At 44.5% G+C, this 22,038-nt stretch overlaps 1 long non-coding RNA gene across 1 annotated transcript; it reads left to right on the forward strand.

Annotated features, from left to right (window-relative positions):
* The first annotated feature begins 4,750 nt into the window (after positions 1-4,750).
* On the forward strand, positions 4,751-21,417 carry LOC140387235 (uncharacterized). Its single transcript, XR_011933797.1, has 3 exons — positions 4,751-4,780; positions 7,805-7,831; positions 21,376-21,417. It is a non-coding gene; the product is annotated as an uncharacterized lncRNA (long non-coding RNA).
* The last annotated feature ends 621 nt before the right edge of the window (positions 21,418-22,038 follow it).

The following is a 22,038-nucleotide window of genomic DNA, read 5'->3' on the forward strand; positions in this document are numbered from 1 at the left end:
AGCTAAAAATAGTGATTTCAATAACTCAAGCGGATTACAAATATCGTCAAACTCTCTTCCAGAGCATTTTCCCATCTGCCAGCGAGTATGAATTCCTCAACAAACCATTCCTCCCCTATTATTAACTATCAACAATCCTCCTACCTCCACACCCAGTCCACTAGAAACTGCTTCGTTTTAATAAGTATTGCCAAAAAACATTTCACAATTTTGAATGGCTGTTAATTTTCACATCATTTGTTCCCTGGGCAACAATCGTACATTCTCTGGATTCTCTTTAAAGCTCTGTTTTCGTTTTACTATTTTTGTTCACGGCACACTTTGTAAGCTCGTTGATTCACGTCTCCATACAATGGCAAAATGTGTTCTTTATTCTCACACAAACATGTGGTAGACATTTGAAATCCCGTCGCTAATTCTTCCTTTACATCCTCCAAGGCAGGCATTCTTCCAAAGAAACTGAAAACATGTAAATTAAACACTGCAAATGAGCATCTGCTAAACTCAACTAATCAACATAAGCCAATACTCATGCAGTTATAGACGTAAAGGTGTATTTTTCACTCAGATGCAACAACTTGAGGTAAGGATCCTGTTGTTTAACACAGTGGAGACTGAAACACTTGGACTCTTAGTGCAAAGGAAAACTTTACAGTTGCTCAATGTTCAAAGCATCTGGCCCATTTGACAACCCAGCACATAATGCTCTGTATTTAATAGATAATGGTGAGAAGCATTTAATAAAAACTTGCAGGTACAGAAGTCGTGACAGAAGTTGGGCAGCACGGTAGCATTGTGGTCAGCACAATTGCTTCACTGCTCCAGGGTCCCAGGTTCGATTCCCGGCTTGGGTCACTGTCTGTGCGGACTCTGTAGCTTCTCCCCGGGTGCTCCGGCTTCCTCCCACAGTACAAAGATGTGCAGGTTAGGTGGATTGGCCATGATAAAGTGTCCAAAATTGCCCTTAGAGTTGGGTGGGGTTACTGGGTTATGGGGATAGGGTGGAGGTGTGGGCTTGAGTAGGATGCTCTTTCCAAAAGCCGGTGCAGCCTGGATGGGCCATATGGCCTCCTTCTGCACTGTAAATTCTATGAACAATCTATCTATGTGACTGGTATTAACGCTGGAAGGAAGGGTCATGTTCCGTTCAATCCACGCCCAATATAATCGGTCAGTCCATTCAAAAACGTCAAACAATAAATAAATAAAAACAACTACTAAGCGACACAATACCAACAGTTCAGCGATTCGAGCTGACGGATATTTCTACCTGGGTGTTCCAGAAGAGACGGCACATTTTACTGTTTTGTTTCAGAGGTCGAGAGGCTGAAGATGACTATTAATTCAGGTGAGAAAAATATCGAAGCAACGTATACATCTTTAAGTACTTTCGATTTACTGGCGTGTGCGTATGTATGGCTCTCAAACTTTTCTCACCCTGACTGCAGATATTTCAGACTTCCGTCTTTTTCTGTAGCAAATGTTCCCTGTAACAGGTTTCGTTTTTCTCTGCCCGGGACTTATGGATTCAGAGGTATTATACCGCATCAAGCATAGCCACACTCGTATACACTGACACACCTGCACACACACACACTCACACGCACAGACAAAGGGACAACATATCACAGCCAATCCATCTAACTTGCAAGTCTTTGCATTGTGGCAGGACACCGGAGCACCAGCGACGCAGACACGGGAGAACAAGATGTTTTTGCGTACATCTGTTGAATCTTAATCCATTCCAAAATAAAACGAAATGGGGTTCGTGCAATGTGTGTTTCTCTGCAGAGGACGCTAATTGAAATGAAAATCACTTATTGTCACAAGTAGGCTTCGAATGAAGTTACTGTGAAAAGCCCCTAGTCGCCACATTCCGGCGCCTGTTCGGGGAGGCTGTTACGGGAATTGAACCGTGCTGCTGGCCTGCCTTGGTCTGCTTTCAAAGCCAGCGATTTAGCCCCTGTGCTTAACATCCCCTAAACAGGTAATTGCATCGTCCTCTGCAATCGGCCATTGTTCCTGCATTTCTTGAAGCTATATACAAACAGTACCAATAAGAGACTCCTTCCAGACATCCCTGGGAACTCTTCATTAAACGATAAAGTGTGCTCCTAGTCCCGAAGCCGTCAATATGTTCCTGTTCCTAAGGACGCAACGCGCACAGTGACTTTGCCATGCGATCTGATTATTTTGTCCATTGCAAGAAATGCTTTTCCTCTGCTGCCCAACTACGCGACAACTGGTACTTTTAATGTACTCGTCGTTCTATCAATATCTTCACAGTTGTGTAGATTTATGTTCAGGTTGCAACTTAACTACTTGCGTTAAATGCACGAGCATCCTCTTCGCCTTGTTTTCATGTCCCTACGAACAAAACTGAAGCCGATCATAAATTGGAGAAAAAAACAGAAAAAGATGCAAAAAAACTTATCAGCTCTAGGAGCATCTGTGGAGAAAAACAAATAAATATATTTTATTTTATTTTTTAAAAGGTTTTACAAGTAAAGGGCAACATAACGTGGCCATTCCGCCCACCCTGCACATCCTCGGGTCGTGGGGAAAGACCCACGCAGACATGGGGAGAACGTGCAAACTCCAAAAGGTCAGCGACCAAGGGCCGGGGCCAATCGGTCTTGTATTCGATTGATTGTGTTGGTATAATTGAACCAAACACACAACTGTAAATGCTAATCCCCGATTTTCCTTCTCTCCATGTTGGAAGATGGTTTCAGACAGTTCGTTGGTGTGATGAATCCGGACAATAATTACAACCGAACTTCAGCTACGTGTTAAATTAGACATTTTTGGTTGGGACAAATTGTGAAGTTTATGTGAGATCTTCATGCCATGGTGATTCGTCGCCGGTTGCAGATTTTCAAAAAGATATAATGAAGTAATAAAGAATATATGTCGCAAAGTAGTTCTCCACACTTCATGGCAAATAAAAATATCTCCTTTGCCAGTATTTTCGCATTCAACTACCTGAAAAACAAAACAAAAACAACCTCAGTGTATAAACTCAATATATATTTCACAGCGAGGACTGTTAAATACAGACACCTGTCTGAAGTTCGAACTTCAATCCACAGAAAGTATTGATTGAGAAAAAGTGATGCGCGTTATGCCAAATGCAGGAGGGTCAGACAATTTCTAAAAAATCTACATATCGTGGCAGATGTTGTGAGAGGTTTATTGTATTATGGGCTATAAACAGCGGCGAAGGCCAGAGTAAAATCCATGCAGTAAATTATGTGTCTGTACGTGAATTCTAAAATTATGTCTTTCATGAAAGGAGAGTGCAAAGGTGTATACGATCCAGGTAACATTAATATATCCATGTCTGCGGTATGTTGGAATACCTGCTGGGCCACTCTGTGGGATTGTGTTACCCTTGCTGGCTGAACTAGCGTCATAACTACGAGGGATGGCTTAGTAGTTGTGCCCAGAGATTCGCAATGCGGATGTTTATGCACATACTTGGGGAAGTTACTTCAAATTGCTCTACTACCATGGCGGAAATTAATTTCAATTAATAAACATGAATCATTAGCCGTGTCCCCAATGGATTATCTGAACCCCCCTGTTCGTTCACGAATGCCCTTCAGGTTCGTAATATATGCAACTCTAGACCTACATCAATGTGATTGCTTCCTGATCTTTCTGTGTTATGTCAAATAATTCACTCAAATCATTCGAGGTGGGCCTACGACACCAACGTACCAGGAAATACTAAATACAATAGTATCAGAAGCCTACGTGAAGTCAATGCAGTAGCGAATCATACGAATCGATCTTGTAATCTCACCAACACTTACTTTCCCCACTCCAATATTCCTCCAAATATATATCCACGTTAATTTTCAACGCACGGAATGGCAACGGTCAACAGTTTTCCATGGTTCTGTAGCCGTTTCTGCCATGGTATGATCCTAAAGATCCTACGATAAGTTCAAGGATTTGCTGTAGTTCAAAATTTAGTGCTCATGACATAAGGTGCCAATGCAATTGATATGTTGAGAATGTTTTTGTTATGTGAGCATCAGCTGTTAGTGCTGCAACCAATACTGCAGGCAGCACGCTCCATTGCTGTGGCAAACGTGAAGTGCAGCCTGATAGCTGCTCGCACACCTCGACCAAAGAAGAATCACAATCCTACCATATACCAGTGAAATTAAAGTATTTGGCTGGAACGTGGTCAATTATTGAATATAACTCACGGCACCGAGGTCACAGGTACGATCCCGGCTCTGGGTCACTGTGCGTGTGGAGTTTGAAAATTCTCCCCGTATTTGCGTGGGTTTCGCCCCCACAACCCAAAGATGTGCAGTGTAGATGGATGGCGACACTAAATTGCTCCTTAATTGGAATGATGAATTGTGTACCCTAGAGTTAAAAAAAAAGATTATTGAATATAAAAAGGGCATCGGTGTAGTAGAAGAGGACTTTAACTGAAATTAACTAAAATGAAGGTAATATTTTCTGCTGCTGTGGATGGAATGACTATCAACTGCTGCAATTAATCTACGATGAAGATCGTTGTGTACCGGAGCGAGCTCTTTGATTTAAATCGAATACAATTGCAGAAATTCTACAATCTTTGGCATCTGTTGGAGGAACGGACCTAAATCATATTTTATTTTTTTAATTGACAGCGGCAGACCAATCGTGATGAATTCATATGATTAGACGTTAAAAGGGGACGATTGTATGTCAATTTCCTACTCTCTGTTGAACTTTCTTTAAATTTCAGACATCGAGAAACTACTTCAAGACTTGAGTAAGGAACAGCAGCCAATCATTTTGTGGAGATAATCGTCGTCCATGAATTCCGTGTATTGTGAAGCAATATAAAAGGCAGACAGGCAGTCCTACCTCTCTCCTAATGGTATACATTATAATCCCGCCATGAATTTGAGAAACCTGATGCAGCTGGTGACAATTGTTCTAGGGCAGTAACATTAACATCTGTACCCTCTGTTGAATATTTAGTGTTCCGAAGGTCAGTCAAATGTCAAGGCTCATAAAAAGGAACACAACTAATGCATTCACCCAGGTGCTTCTTTCAGACGAACAGATTCCCATTTCGTTACAGTCTGCGACGTCGAATATTAAAAGGGGTATGTATCTTTGCAGAAGTGAAATAATTATAGCATGCCTTTAGGCAGAACGGATAGAAGACATGTCCAAATTTAAAATGTTCCCAGTTCTCCTAGCAAGTCTAATAAGCAACCAGGCTTATTGCGGAAAATAGAACTTGGGTGGTGGTGCATGGAATGATATATCCGAATTTAGTGAAGCTACACGGCTGTATTAGTACTTTTAGAAAAACATAATAAGGCAGCACAAGACGGGTTTATTTCCAACTGGCACACTGAAAGCGGTGTGAAGACTGATGGATCTGATAACTCTGCCACGGAAGGCTGCGTGCTAATACGAAGATAATGGCTGCCTGAATTAAGGAAAGATATTATTGTATCAGCTCTATTATTTTGCCAATGTATTTAAACGTATGTCGACTTGTATATCATCTTCAGGCCGGGTAAATATATTTGTAGGAAACGAGCAAAATCATTTGTAATTTTGAATGGCTCTGTTAAATATCATAGTCTGAGGGCAGCACGGCGGCGCAGTGGTTGGCATTGCTGCCTCACGGATAGTGACATCTGGTGGCAGGATATGCATGAAAACAGATTTAACACAAGGATACAACCTGACGACTATATGTGCGGATGTGTGACCAGCTGCATCTCCTCAGGCGGCGTAATTCGGTTGCAGCAGTAGCTGGACACATTGCGCAGCATAGAGGTGGCAGAGAATGTGATAGACATTCGCTTCAGTGAGGTGGTCGCACCACAGGTTCAGACAGGTAGATGGGTGACCGCCAATAGAGGCACGCAGGTAAAGCAGGAGCCTCCGGTGGCTATTACCCTTTCAAACAGGTATACCGCTTTGGATAGCCTCTGAGGTAAAGATACCAGCAGCGGCCAGCCTTGTGGCACCACAAACTAGTCCTGCTGTAGAGCAGCGTTGGGCTGAGTCCAAATCCGTGATTGTATTGGGGGACTCGATAGTCGGAGACACAGGCAAGCGTTTCTGTCGCCGCAAACAGTACTTTTGTGCGGTTTGTTTCATCCCTGGTGCCTGTGTGCATGTCTGTAAACGGCTACAGGGCATCCTGAAATAGGAGGGTAAACCGATGCGTGCCATTGCCCACATTAGTACTAACGATATAGACAGGAAGATAGAAGAGGTCCTGCAAAGACAGCTCGGGGAGCTAGGGCGCATGCTAAAAAGCAGGACCTCTAGGGTAGTAATCACAGGTTTACGTCACGTGCCACGTACTAGTGAGGCTTGGGACAGGGACATAATATCGGTGAATATGTGGCTAATGGTCTGGTGTAGGACGGAGGCCTTTAGATTTATGGATCACTAGAATGTCTTCTGGGGAAGGTGGGACCTGTCCAAGAAGGCCAGATGCACCTGAACTGGAGGGGTATCAATAGCCGGGGCGGAAGGTTTGCTCGTGCTGTTCAGGAGGGTTAGACTCGTGTGGAAAAGGGTGGGGACGAGAAAAACAGATCAGTAGTTGTAGAGTCTGGGGATAAAAGTGAGACTGAGATAATCGTAGGATGGAGTAAGAGCAGGCAGAGCGAAGCCATCGGGATCCGCGGGACTGTAGGTCTGGAGTGCGTTAGCTTCAGTGCAAGAAGTATAACTTGGAAGCCATGATGTGGAGATGCCGGCGTTGGACTCGGGTGGGCACAGTAAGAAGACTTACAACACCAGGTTAAAGTCCAACGGCTTTCGGAGCGCAGCTCCTTCCTCAGTTTCGAAGAATTAGAGGGGATCTCATAGAAACATGAAATCCTCCTGGGGCTGGACAGGTTAGATGCGGGACGAATGATCCCAATATTGTGGACGTCCAGAACTAGAGGTCATAGCTTCAGAATACGGGGTAAGCCATTCAGAACTGAGGTGAAGAAGGACGTCATCTCCCGGAGAGTTCTTAACTTGTGGAATTCTCTACCACAGGAAATTGTTCGGCTTAGTTCGGTGGATATTTTTAAAAGGTGGCTGAGCGTGACCCTTGCGGCTAAATGGATAAGGGATATGAAGAGGAAGCAGGAATGGGTTACTCATTTTTCATAATCAGCCATGATTATACTGAATGGTGGTGCAGGCTGAAAAGACCGAATGGCTAACCCTGCAGATGTTTTCAATGTTTCTACTTTTATCGTGTGCCATAGGGTGCACACACTTTAAGTTTGCAATTATCGATACAAATTGGAAATCTTCTCAGGATTCTGGAGTGATTGTGTGACAATGAAATGTTTTAACAGACACTGGCAGCATCAATCAGTGCATTTGACCGTCCCGCCAACTCGGGTAGTCCTTGCCTCGGAAACATCAGACACCGAAAATGAGTGAATGGGAAGAAAACGCGCGCAATTTCGTTCATATCCCTTTACTCTTTTACAATATCCCAGAAACCCATTGCCGTGCCAATTAGGGCTTACTGGTGGGGCTCCTAGCTTACTTTATTCCAGTACATTCGGAACAATTTTGCAATCTACATGCTGACGAACGTAAAGATCTAAAAATGTAGCCTGGTTATTTGTCGTGCTTTACATTATGACCTGAAATTGCTTGTTACAGTTGAATACAAAGAAAAACTGTGGTCGTTCCCCTTGTAAAATGCAAAATAAGAATTCGAGCAAAATACAAGGATTTATGATCAGATAAAATTCTTTACATCTGCAATATCTTATATTGGTGCCATTAACTGCATATTTCACCCTAGGCAAATCAGTGCTTGCGAAAGAACTAGGTAAATCGTTTATGACAAATGATTTGCATAAATTATATGGAATGCAATTGATCATGATTTTCAAAGTGATATTATTAGGTTTAGACATCTTCATCAACAAAAGCGACGTTATGCTTAAGGAAAGTGAAGACGACGACAACTACATTATCCTTCCAATGTTTGCGGCACCAATTTTTAAAAAAAGATACGGATTTAGCAGAATTGGAATGAGAGGTTATGTTGAAATATTCAGGGTAAAGCAGAGATAAAAACAAATTATTGCGGATTCTGGAATCTTAAACCGACACAGGACCACAGTCATAGATCGTTTGATAACATCTGCTGAGAGTGTAGAGATCTGCCAAAGTTTCGAAACTGGATGGCTCATTGTCAAAGATGGAGAGAACTGGAAAAAAGATTTGTCTTTTTGTCCATCACACCTTTCCAATATCCGCATGTTGCTGCTCCAATATGCCGCCCCACTGTCCCACGCACCGCCCTCCCCCCTCACCATCCCCAAATAGTTGAAATACCATTCTAATCCCACTTCCCTCTAAATTTGACAAAGAGTAATTTAGACTCAAAGAACAACAAAGAACAAAGAAAAGTACAGCACAGAAAGAGGGCCTTCTGCCCTCCAAGCCTGTGTCGACCATGCTGCCCGTCTAAACTAAAATCTTCAACACTTCCTGGGACGGTAACCCTCTAATCCCATCCTCTTCATGTATTTGTCAAGATGTCCCTTAAATGTCCCAATCGACCCTGCTTCCACCAACTCCTCCAGCAGCAGTTCCAGGCACCCACTACCCTCTGTGTAAAAAACTTGCCTCGTACATCTCCTCTAAACCTTGCACCTCGCATTCTAAACCTATGCCCCCTAGTAATTGACACCTCGACCCTGTGAAAAAGCCTCTGACTATCCACTCTGTCTATGCCCCTTATAATTTTGTAGATCTCTATCAGGTTGCCCCTCAACGTCCGTCGTTCCAGGAAGAACGAACAGAGTTTATTCAACCGCTCCTCATAGCTAATGCCCTCCGTATCAGGCAACATCCTGGTGAATCTCTTCTGCACCCTCTCTAAAGCCTCCACATCCTTCTGGTAGTGTGGCAACCAGAATTGAACACTATATTCCAAATGTGGCCTAACTAAGGTACTATAGAGCTGCAACACGACTTGCCAATTCTTATACTCAATGCCCCGACAATGAAGGCAAGCATGCCGTATGCCTTCTTGACTACCTTCTCCACCTGTGTTGCCTCTTTAAGTGACCTGAGGACCTGTGCACCTATATCTCTCTGACTGCCAATACTCTTGAGGGTTCTACCATTCACTGCATATTCCCTCCCTGCATTACCCTTCCAAAATGCATTACCTCATATTTGTCCGGATTAAACTCCATCTGCCATCTCTCCGGCCAAGTCTCCAAACGATCTAAATCCTGCTGTCTCCTCTCACGGTCCTCATCGCTATCCGCAGGTCCACCAAACTTTGTGTCGTCTGCAAACTTACTAATCAGACCAGTTACATTTTCCACCAAATCATTTATATATACTACGAACAGCAAAGGTCCCAGCACTGACCCCTGCGGAACACCACTACTCAGAGCCCTCCAATCAGAAAAGCACCCTTCCGTTGCTACTCTCTGCCTTCTATGACCTAGGCAGTTCTGTATGCATCTTACCAGCTCACCCCTGACCCCGTGTGGCATCACCTTTTGTCCCAGTCTGCCAAGAGGGACCATGTCAAGGCGTTACTGAAGTCCAGATCGACAACATCCACTGCCCTACCTACATCAATCATCTTTGTGACGTCCTCGAAAAACTCTGTCAAGTTAGTGAGACACAACCTCCCCTTCACAAAACCATGCTGCCTCCCTCTAATACGTCCATTTTCTTACAAATGGGACGACTCCTGTCTCGAAGAATTATCTCCAGTAATTTCCCTACCACTGACGAAAGGCTCACCGACCTGTAGTTCCCTGGATTATCCTTGCTACACTTCTTAAACAAAGGAACAACATTGGCTGTTCTCCAGTCCTCCGGGACATCGCCTGAAGACAGTGAGGATCCAAAGATTTATGTCAAGGCGTCAGCATTTCCTCTCTAGCCTCCTTCAGTATTCTGGAGTCGATCCCATCCGGCCGTGGGGACTGATCTACCTTATTATTTTTAAACACGCCCAACAACTCGTCTTTTTCGATCTCAATGTGACCCAGGCTATCTACACACCCTTATCCAGACACAACATTCTTCTCTTTGATGAATAATGATGCAAAGTATCCATTTAGTGCCTCGCCCATTTCCTCTGGCTCCACAAATAGATTCCCTCGTCTATCCTTCAGTGGGCCACCCCTTTCCGTGGCTACCCTCTTGCGTTTTATGTACGTGAAAAACGCCTTGGGATTTTCCTTAACCCTATTTGCCAATGGCTTTTCGTGACCTCTTTTAGCCCTCCTGTCTCCTTGCTTAAGTATCTTCCTACTTTCCTTATATTCCACACAGGCTTCGTCTGTTCCCAGCCTTCCAGCCCTGACAAATGCTTCCGTTTTCTTTTTGACGAGGCCTACAATGTCTCTCGTTACCTAACGTTCCCGAAATTTGGCGTATTTATCCTTCATCCGCACAGGAACATGCATGTCCTCAATTCCTTTCAACTGACATTTGAAAGGCTCCCACATGTCAGATGTCGATTTACCCTCAAACAGCCACCTTCCATCCAAGTTATTCAGTTCCCTCCTAATATTGTAATCATTAGCCTTCCCCCAATTTAGCACATCCACCCTAGGACCACTCTTATCCTTGTCCACCAGCACATTAAAACTTACTGAATTGTGATCACTGTTCCCGAAATGTTCCCCTTCTGAACCTTCTACCACCTGGACGGGCTCATTCCCCAATACCAGGTCCAGTACAGCCCTTTCGCTATTTGGACTATCTACATATTGTTTTAAGAAGCCCTCCTGATGATTCACACAAACTCTGCCCCTTCCAGGCCCCTAGCACAAAGTGAGTCCGAGTCAATATTGGGGAAGTTAAAGTCTCCCATCACAACAACCCTGTTGTTTTTACTCGTTTCCTAAATCTGTTTATCTATCTGTTCCTCTAGCTCCCGCTGGCTGTTGGGAGGCCTGTAGTAAACCCCCAACATTGTGACTGCACCCTTCTTATTCCTGATCTCTGCCCATATAGCCTCGCTGCCCTCTGAGGTGTCCTCCCGTAGTACAGCTGTGATATTCATCCTAACCAGGAGCGCACGTCCGCCACCACTTTTACACCCCCCTCTATCCCGCCTGAAACATCTAAATCCTGGAACGTTTAGCTGCCGATCCTGTCCTTCCCGCAACCAGGTGTCTGTAATGGCAACAGCATCATAGTTCCAAGTGCTAATACAAGCTCTACGTTCATCTGCCTTACCCGTAATACTTCTGACATTAAAACATATGCACGTCAGGCCACCAGACCCGCTGTTTTCAGCAACATCTCCCTGTGTGCTCTTCGTCAGAGCCAGAATGGCCCTACTCCCTAGTTCTCCCTCAATGCTTTCACGATCTGACCTATTGCGCTGGTACCCACCCCCCTGCCATACTAGTTTAAACCCTCCCGTGTGACACTAGCAAACACCGCGGTCAGGATATTTATGCCTCTCCAGTTTCGATCCAACCCGTCCTTCCTATACAGGTCGCACCTGCCCGCAAGTGCTTCCAGTGGTCCAGATAACCGAAACCCTCCCTCTTACAGCAGCTGTTTAGCCACGTATTTAGCTGCTCTATCTTCCTATTTCTAGACTCACTAGCACGTGGCACAGGGAGTATTCCCGAGATTAGAGGTCCTGTCTTTTAATTTTCTGTCTAGCCCCCTGATCTCCTGCTGCAGGGCCTCATGCCCCTTCCTGCCAATGTCGTTGGTAGAAATATGCACAACGACCTCTGCCTGTTTACCGTCCTCTTCAGGATGCCCGCTACCCGTTCTGAGATATCCTGAACCCTGGCACCAGGGAGGCAACATACCATCCAGGAGTCTCTTTCTCGTCCACAGAAGCGCCTATCTGTGCCCCTGACTATAGAGTCTCCGATTGCTATTGCTCTTCTGTGCTTTGACCCTCCCTGCTGGACATCAGAACCAGCCGTGGTGTCACTGCTCTGGCTCCTGCTGTTTTACCCTGATAAGCTATCCCCACCGACAAAGGGGTATACCTGCTCGAGAAAGGGTCAACCACAGGGGATTCCTGCACTGACTGCCTGCCCCTGCTGGTGGTCACCCGTTTCTCTGCCTGCACCTTGGATGTGACCACACTTATATAACTGCTATCTATGATGCTTCCCGCCACCTGCATGCTCCTCAGTGCATCCAACTGCTGCTCCAGCCGAACCATGCAGTCGGTGAGGAGATCCAGTGGTGTGCACTTTCTGCAGATGAAGCCATCCGGGACGCTGGAAGCCTCACGGACCTGCCACATCTCACAGTCAGAGCACTGTGCCCCTTTAATTGACATTGCGTTAATTAATTAGTTAATTAAATTAAATATGTTTTTTTTAACTTACTGGTAACTATATGTGAAAGATAAATACAGTATTCTCCGATCTCTGGCTTTGATACCCCTCTAAACTATAATTAAGTATTTAAGTAATTATGTTTAATTAGTTTAACAATGTTTAATTTTTAAATATAGTGCCGATTCCCAACCAGCCCATCGGGTCACAGCTTTACTGTGATGTCACTTCAGGTTTCCCCCATACACAATTTGAAAAGGTAACAAATATAAAAATAAAAATCACTTACCTTCCCAGGATACTCTCTGGTTCTCTCCCTGCAGATTAACAGTTACAGGCCAGAAGAAAGAGAACAAAACAGTAGGGGAAAAGCACCTTCTCTCTCTCTGCACCGAATTACCTCATTGCACCAAATTACCAAGTTCCAATTCCCACTCTGGATGTGTCTCACTCACTCAGGATGTGTCTCCTTGACCTGCGCAAAGCTAAGTTATTTGCTAGCTAATTAGCTCCTTTATCTCGCCACATATGCTGTAAAACCGGCTGAGATAATCCAGCATTGCCTCCCTTCGGAACATATTCTAAGTTATATTCAATGCAACATAGAGTACATTGATGAAAGAGAAACTTGCAGAATGTATTCAAGGATTCAAACGTGACTAAGCTGGACATGAATAATTGATTTGTTCTGCTTGCAATTGCAGACGCAATTTCATTACGTACAATTGGGGCTAAGCACCGAACTGTGAAATCAGAAAAATCATCCTTAGAAAAAGGCACAGTGGCGTTAAATTAGCTTTATGGCAGAACGGAAAAGTGCCGAGAAGAGTTCAATTGAAATGAATTGGACCAGCGTGCTATACCGGATCAACTGGTAAGCACGGTTGCTTCACAGCGCCAGCAATGACCTCGGGATACTGTCTGCGTGGAGTTTGCACGTTCTACCCGTTTCTGCGTGTGTTTCCTCCTGGTACTCGTGTTTTCTCCCACAGACCAAAGACGTGCAGGTTAGGTGAATTGGCCACGTTCAACTGCCCAAACGTTAGGTGGGGTTACGCGGCTAGGAGTGGGGTGCTGGGCCGAGAAGTGGTGCTCTACGAAAGAAAGCGCCGGAGCAAACCCGATGGACTGAATGACCACCTTCTGCGCTGTATTCTATGATTCCTATGCACCATGGGCTGGTAACATGTAAGATGTTTAACAGACGGCTGGAGCAGTAGGAGATTACCGGACGTCTCCATTCTAGAATTAAAAATCAAATTGCCACGTCACAGCAAAGGAGGAAAATGACCATGTGATGGGGATTTAGCTTGCCAGTCTTTAAACTGCGGTCGTCACTCAAATGAGCAACTGATAAATTCAATGTATCAGTCACAGTAGTTATTAATTTAAATGCATCAATACGGCTTGTAACATACTTCAGCATGCAGGGAGACAAGAAACGACACTGACAATGTACAAACTGTTGCAAACTAAATTATCCATGGATAAGGTGGGTGGTTCCGTGTAATGGAGGGGCGTCTGATAGTTTTGATTTTAATCCATAGACCATTTCCTGCTTCAGCACACTTCACGTGTCTTCGGGGAATAGGGGTCTAGGAAATGGGTAGAGCTGCTTCAGTTACAGCTCTGGATTGCCGAGATTGAGGAGCAATGAAAGTCTCCACAATGCATCAGAAGATAAATAATTATGGTCTGTGTGTTACTTGGCTAACCATCAGACAGTAAAAATTCAGAATGTTAGATCGGTCATCATTCAGAAGAATAGAACGGAATAGGCAGTAAAGGCGACTTCGGTGTGTATGCGAGAGGCTGCTGGGAACGGCGGCAATTTGAATTGAATGCCGTTCAGCCTATGGCAAAATATTACAACAGACGTCCGAACACCAAAAATAGGTGCAAGCGTATGTCATTCTGTCTCTCGAGCCAGTTCCGCCAGTCAAGAAGATGCATATGCAAACGTGACACCACTGTTTCAAAAAGGAGGTAGGCAAAAAGCGGGTAATTATAGGCCAGTTAGCTTAATTTCAGTATAGGGAAGATGCTGGAATCTATCATCAAGGAAGAAATACCGAGGCATCTGGAAGAAAATTGTTCCATTGGGCGGACGTAGCATGGGTTCATAAAGGGCAGGTTGTGCCTAATTAATTTAGTGGAACTTTTTGAGGGCATTACCAGTGCGCTAGATAATGGGGAGGCAATGGATGTGGAATATTTGGATTACCAGGAAGCTTTTGACAAGGTGCCACACATAAGATTGCTGCATAAGATAAAGATGCATGCCATTAAGAGTAAAGTAGTAGCACAGATAGTGGATTGGTTAATTAATAGAATGTAAAGAGTGGGGATTAATGGGTGTTTCTCTGGTTGGCAATCAGTAGCTACTGGAGTCCATCAAGGTTCAGTGTTGGGCCCACAATTGTTCACAATTTACATAGATGATTTGGATTTGGGGACCACGTGCAATGTGTCCAAGTTTGCAGACGACACTAAGATGAGTGTTAAAGCAAAAAGTGCAAAGGATACCAGAAGGCTGCAGAGAGATTTGGATAGGTTAGGTGAATGGGCTAGGGTCTGGCAGATGGAATACAATGTTGACAAATGTGACATTATCCATTTTGGTAGGAATAATAGCAAAAGGGATTAGTATTTAAATGATAAAATATTAAAACACGCAGCTGTGCAGAGAGACCTGGGTGGGCAAGTGATTGAGTCGCAAAAAGCTGGTTTACAGGTGCAACAGTTGATTAAGAAGGCGACTGGAGTTCTATCCTTCATTGCTAGAGGGATGGAGTTTAAGACTCAGGAGGTTATGCTGAAAATGTATAACGTGTTAATGAGGCCACACCTGGAGTATTATGTTCAGTTTTGGTCTCCTTACTTGAGAAAGGACGGACTGGCGCTGGAGGGTGGGCAGAGGAGATTGACTAGCTTAATCCAAGATCTGAAGGAGTTGGATTACGAGGAGAGGTTGAGTAGACTGGGCTGTACTCGTTGGAATTTAGAATGATGCGGCGGGATGTCATAGAAACATATAAAATTATGAAGGGAATAGATAGGATAGATATGGGCAGGTTGTTTCCACTGGCGGGTGAAAGCAGAACTAGGGGTATAACCTCAAAATAAGGGGAAGTAGATTTAGGACTCAGTTTAGGAGGAACTTCCTCACCCAAAGGGTTGTGAATCTATGGAATTGCTTGCCCAGTGAAGCAGGTGAGGCTCCTTCATTTAATGTTTTTAAGAAAAAGCTAGATAGTTTATTGAAGATTAAAAGGTTATGGTGTTCGGGCCGGAAAGTGGAGCTGAGTACAAAAAAGATCAGACATGATCTCATTGAATGGCGGAGCAGGCTCGAGGGCCCAGATGGCCTACTCCTGCGCCTAGTTCTTATGTTCTTATGTCAATATTCGGTTCGCATAAACATAGTCAGTAACTCTCCAATGTCTCGCCAATGTGGAGCATCGAAATGTTCACCACACTCCGAGTGAACAATGTCCTATTCCTCTCAGCCCAAAATATCGAATTGTTCATTCTGAGTCACTATGTTCTTTTCATAGACCATTCAGCCAGCTGAAACATCTTTCCAATATCTATTCTGTCAAGTTTTGACGAATTGTGATTTCATCAATGACATCAGCTCTAAGCATTCAAAATTCTGGAGAACCCAATATCCCCTCAAAGGGCCATCGGTCGAATGAGCCTTTGCTACACTTTCTCTCTCGTAAGCATATCTTGCCTTTGATAAGTGGATCAAACATTACACAGTGGTGCATGTTTCGCTACCGCAAAGAGTAACAGAGACGTGGACGTTTTTGAGTTCATGAAGAATATCCGTAACGGATTGCTTAACGCCAGATCATGGTTGTCCAATAGAATTTATTGTTCTGATGAAGAAACAAACAAGGATGTTCGAGGGAAACTGCTGCCTGTTTTAAATGCGCCCTTTACGAAAGCGTCGATCAAAGCACCACACGAAAGATTATTTAACGGCAGTAAGCCTGAAGTAAAAAGGGTTTAGTGCGAGCTTGAATTAGTCAAAAAAATGACTTCAGGAAAGCAGCTAACAATCCGTTCAAGATGCATTTGTTTTCCATGGAGAGGATCGACGGCGCTGATGGTTCTCCAGGTTCCTTGATAGGACCAGATGCAAGTTCAGTCGTAAGACAGGCCAAAAAAGAGGAGAGGACTCGAACATGCCGACATGCAAAAAATTGAGCCGTTTGCCACTTCAACCAAACCCGCTGGCCACGAAATGTCTCTCGAATGGCAAAGATAACACTCCCGAAACAACGATTGTACTCTGACGGCGGGGATCTGAGGATCCTTCAGCAAGACAAGGAACACGCGTTGGGGTGATCCGAAATATTTTGGGAAAGAGTGAAAATACTCTCGCTGCTACCTCCTGCCCGGCTCTGGCCCGTCGATGATCAAAATGCTGCACTTTGCACGTTTATTTTTGAAGGCACTCAACGCGTCCTTCGACTCCATCCGCAACACGTGGAGAGGAAAACCCGATGTTGAAGAGAATGCAAAGCCCACTCATATACTTGACGGTCAAACACCATGTGTTCTGCATGTGCCACTGTAAGTAAAGAATTAAGTATCAATCAACTCCTAACACAGTAAACAAGATTGACAACAATTCAGACTGCAGCCAAAGGTGTTATCTATTAAGATGACCCTATGTGTGTGCGCGTGTGTGTTTGAGCGATTGCAATTGAAATTGAACACGGAATAGGTGCAGCAGAATTGTAACACATATGACACATTTAATTACACCGATTGATGCGCCAGGTGATTAAATTTCGCAGAAAATATTGGCGACTGTCATGTTTTCTTAGCGGAAGACTTCTAAACTGTTTCCTGTAGGTATGGACCAGGCAGGTGGCTGCATATTCTTAGATATTTGATGGTGGAAGCATATAGTGAGCTTATAGTCAGCAAGTCATGACTGCAAGTCCCGCCAGCAGCGCCGCCCGCCACGCCATACGCCCCACGAACAGCGCGCCGCCGAAAAACATGCAGAATCTTAGCCTCGTCTCCATGGCACGAATGAGATTGATGAGTGATTTGATACTAGTGTACAATATTCTGTCCTGTTTTATGGGTTATAAAATGCAGTTATGTCGTCAGAGGTTGTCGCACAATAACTAACAATTCAATGGTCTTCTGCGGAGATGCACAATGGATGTCACAGATTTTATTTTACAGATGCTCTGCGAGTGACTGTGAACTCGATGATTGCGACGGCAGTGGAAGTAGAGGGGATCTTTAATTGATAGCTGAAATTTTATACATACTTGAAATTAATAAGAGAGCAAACCAACTTCCAGGTCTACGGGAATCACCAAATGCAGTGGCTGATTTTTCTATGGACTGAACTCATTGGAACGATTCGCAAGTGTATGTGCTTTAAACGTATTTATAATTGTGACATACTCTGCGCTTAGATCTGTACAATTCCAGAATTATAAATAAGAAAATCACGCCTAGTTAATTATACTTTTCAAGTCTTAGTGTGCTTGTGTTATGACAGTAGATTGCCGGGTGCGATAGCCGATAAAATCGGTACTCAGGATGTTCCAAGCTGGGGAGGGTGGGAGAGTGGTGGCTTGGCTAGAATGAGGTATGGAGGCGGCACACAGGATGACGATTTAGCAGCAATTTCCCGGGAATTACAAACTTCAGTTGCCCTCCAATGGGAAAAATTCATTACTTCGTTTAAAATTCCCATTATCAGAATATTCTGACTGCTATCCAATAATAGTGACACGAAAAACTGTTTGAAGAGGTGAGAACACTGCCAATGTCTGTGTGAATTTATACCAGATGCCCTGCTGCCCGCAATTCCGAAGACAACTAACCTGCCGGTAATGGCCGTCCGCTTCCACCATCCTCACCATGCATTGCGCCCCGTTACACCGACGACACATTTGCATTCCTGACTGCACCTCCAGCAATCCCCAGCACCGGATTGAAACCCCATCTCCAAACTGTCTTTCCCACTTAGCAGCTTTATACACTCGACGGCGACATACCACTGGCATGACTACATCAAGGCACCTGCACTCACCAACCACAATTATATCCCAACTATCCCCGCTCATTTATATTTGTTCGACACGAGCACTCGCGCTGGCACTCCCTTCGCTAAAAAAAAGATTGCACAGCCACCCGCCCAACTTTCCTCCCCACTCTTCGACTCAGCCGCTCCATGAATACGTACCCGTACTCTGACAACACCCTGATCCCTGACCTGTCCTCCCCAGTAACCACCACTGTCACGCCATCTAATATTGGCCCTAAACACTCGTGCTCCCTCCAACTTTAACGGCCCGACGACTTTTCCAGACTCCTTGCAGAACCCACCCCTGACGAACGGGAACTCTCGTCGGTGACGCCGCCACCCCCCCCCCCCCCCAACTGACAAAACCCCTACTGAACACCCCACCCACCCTGGAGTTTCCCACTGACCAATTCCCAAATCCGTCCCCACACTGAGTAATCGACAATCAGCGAACCTCCATCCCGCCCACCGTTGATTATCCATCGGAATGTTCCGTCAGCCTCTCTTCCTGCTCCAAACTACAAGTTACTTAGCGAACATATTTTGAATTCTCTGGTCGTTTAAATTTGTTTTCCACTGCAAGCGCACCTCCATTCATGGGTTTCGCAATGCCTGGAATGGTTTCACTCGGACATCCTTTTGGCAAACGTGGGGAAGAGCACCAGCGGAAGGCGTACCACCGAGAATCACGCCGCTGGAAGTCATGGGAAATCGAGCCCATTTACACCCGAGTTAACAGAACAGCCGCCAATCAGTCTATTGCCCATTGTCAGTAAAGTGGTGAAATAAATCATCAACCGTTCTATTAAACGCCACTTACTCAGCAATAACATGCTCACGGATGCTCAGTTGGGTTCCGCCAGAGTTACTCAGCTTCTGACCTCATTAAAACCTAACTGCAAATATGAAAAAAGAGCTGAATGCCAGAGGTGAGGTGGGAGAGGCGGCCCTTGACATCAAGGCAGCATTTGAGCGAACGTGGCATGAAAGAATCTTCGCTAAACTGGAGTCGTTGGAAATTTGGGCGACATCACTCAGCTGGTTGGAATCATACCTGGAACATACGCCGATGGTTGTAGTAGTTGGAGGTCAATCATCTGAGCTACAGGGCATCACAGCTAGAGTTCCGCAGGGTGGTGTCCTGGACGGGATGATCTTCAAGTGCTTCATCAATTAACTCCCTTCCATCATCAGGTCAGAAATATCGATGTTTGTGGATGACTTCATAATATTCAGCACCAGTTGCGACACGTCAGATAATGAAGCAGACCATGTACAAATGCGGCAAGACCTGGACAATATCCAGGCTTGGGCACAAAAGTTACATTTGCGCAACACAATGCCAGGCAATGACCAGCTCCTAGAAGAGATGATCTAACCACTATCTCTTGACATTCAATGGCATTGGCATCGCTGCCACCTCCAAAATCAACATACTTGCGGTTGCCATTGGTCAAAAGCTGAACTGGACCAGCGCTATTAATGCTATGGCTACCAGGGAAGGTCAAAGGCTGGTAATCCTACGAGGAGTGACTCATCTCCGAACCCGCCCCCCCTCTGTCGCCCCCAATAAAATGCAAGTCCACCATCTGCAAGGCACAAGTCAGGAGTGCAGGGAATCGCCCCCGCTGGCTGGGAGAGGTTTTCTCCAACAACACTGAAGTTTATGTAATTTCGACGTTCCGAATTCTCCCTCTGTGTACCCCAACAGGCGCCAGAATGTGGCGAATAAGGGCTTTTCACAGTAACTTCATTGCAGTGTTAATGTATGCCTACCTGTGGCAATAATGATTATTATAAGAAGCTCGGCACCGTCCGCGACAAAGCAGCGCGCCCGATTCCTCCCCCTTTCACAAACATACACACACTCCACCACTGACGAAGAGTGGCAGCCGTGTGTACCATCAAAAAGATGCACGGCAGGAACTCACAAAGGTTTCACGGACAGCACGTTCCAAACTCACGACCACTACCATCAAGAAGATCAAAAGCAGCAGATACCTGGGAACCACACCTCCTGGAGATCCCCGCCCAATTCAATCACCACACTGACTTGGACATATTTGGCAGTTGCTTCATTGCCGCTTGGCAACACCCTGGAACTCCTTCCCTAACAGCACAGTACCTATACCTCAATGTCTTCCGCGGTTCAAGAAGGCAAATCAAAGCCACCTTCTGAGGGTAACAGGGAAAGCAATAAATGCTGGCCTATCGAGCCACTCTCGTGTCACGTAATAAATATAAAAACGAGACCTCGGACTCAGCTACCCTCGGTGTGAGGCTTCCAGAACCACCAGCATTAGAACTTTTACAACTACGTTGCTACTTTATTTTTATCAAGGTACCTAACTACTCTGTTGTCCACTCCATGTATATTACCACCGACGTAAACAGAGATCAGCTTCTTTCTCTGTCTAAACATACTACATATCGAGCTATCTAACACTGTTTTACGTCAGGTGCACCCAACTCCCAGTTGTAATCGAAGCCATATTTGACCAACTCACTACCTCATCGTGTCGCAAAATATGTCAGATGAAGAAATCGCAGAGGCTCGTAAACCATGGCAAAATTGCATCGTGGATAGTTTTGAAGAGCATGAGGTGAATTTGCCACTGATAACCTCTAAACTGTTTCTCTTTCTTCATACTAAATCTGCAGTGCGCTTTACTGTATTCTTTCTTTCTTTTTTCTTTCTCTTTCTTCCTTCCTTTATTTATGTTTTTCTTTCTTTATATTTTCATGATTTATTAATTTATTTGTCTATTTCTTCATTCGTCCATTTATTCATTTCCATCTTTCTTTCTTCCTTTCTTCATTCTTTGATTCCACTCATTCTTTCGTTCATTTTTTCTATCCTTTGTTCCATCCATCCATTTTTTCCGTCAGGTCTTTCTTTTTACTTCCTGCTGCTTCTTCCCATTTTATTTATTTTTCTCTTATTTTCAAATTTCCTTTTTAGTTCTCGGCAGCGTGCTAATTCGGGGACGTTTGTATTTATTTCAGAGGTGAAGAGACTGACAGATATAATACAGGGCATGGGTAAGGCATACATTTATGTTTTATTTTACTATCTAGCGAGTAGTACATTGGTTTAACCAGACGTCTGCATGTAATGTTTGTTCTGAGATGTGAAATTTGAGAGGCATAGTACCATCGACACTGGATGGAGATTGTATCCAAAGGCTATTGACCACTGTCTCCATCACAAATATGATAAAGATGGATTAATGGCGAGCATCTATTCTTGGAGAATGGACCATATTTTTTGTTGCATCCACATGGAGGTTCTATAACCGCAAAGAGTTTCAAACCACTTAACAGGTAAACATGTCTTTCTTTTTAAAAACAATCTTTTTATTGGCTTTTCTCATATTTATAAACAGTTGTTACTTATATACATTACATTTTTCTTGCCTGTCCTAATTTGCATTATTTTACAGAGAAGTTTGTTTTGTCCGTCAGTTGACTAACTGTATGTATATTTTGCCGCCGTCTGGATCGGTCGATGATATCCCCTCCTTCCTCCTCCCCCCCCCCCCCCCCTCCCCATTTTTTCAGCACCCTTCCTCTTCTCCCTGGTTTCCCCATTTTTCTCTCCCCGGGTTGCGCAGTCCTTTGGTTCTTCATCTTTTTTTCTCTCTGGCTTACTCTTCGTCGCTGGCCTCG

The sequence above is a fragment of the Scyliorhinus torazame genome, chromosome 12 (assembly GCF_047496885.1).
Source record: "Scyliorhinus torazame isolate Kashiwa2021f chromosome 12, sScyTor2.1, whole genome shotgun sequence".
Lineage (NCBI taxonomy): Eukaryota > Metazoa > Chordata > Chondrichthyes > Carcharhiniformes > Scyliorhinidae > Scyliorhinus > Scyliorhinus torazame.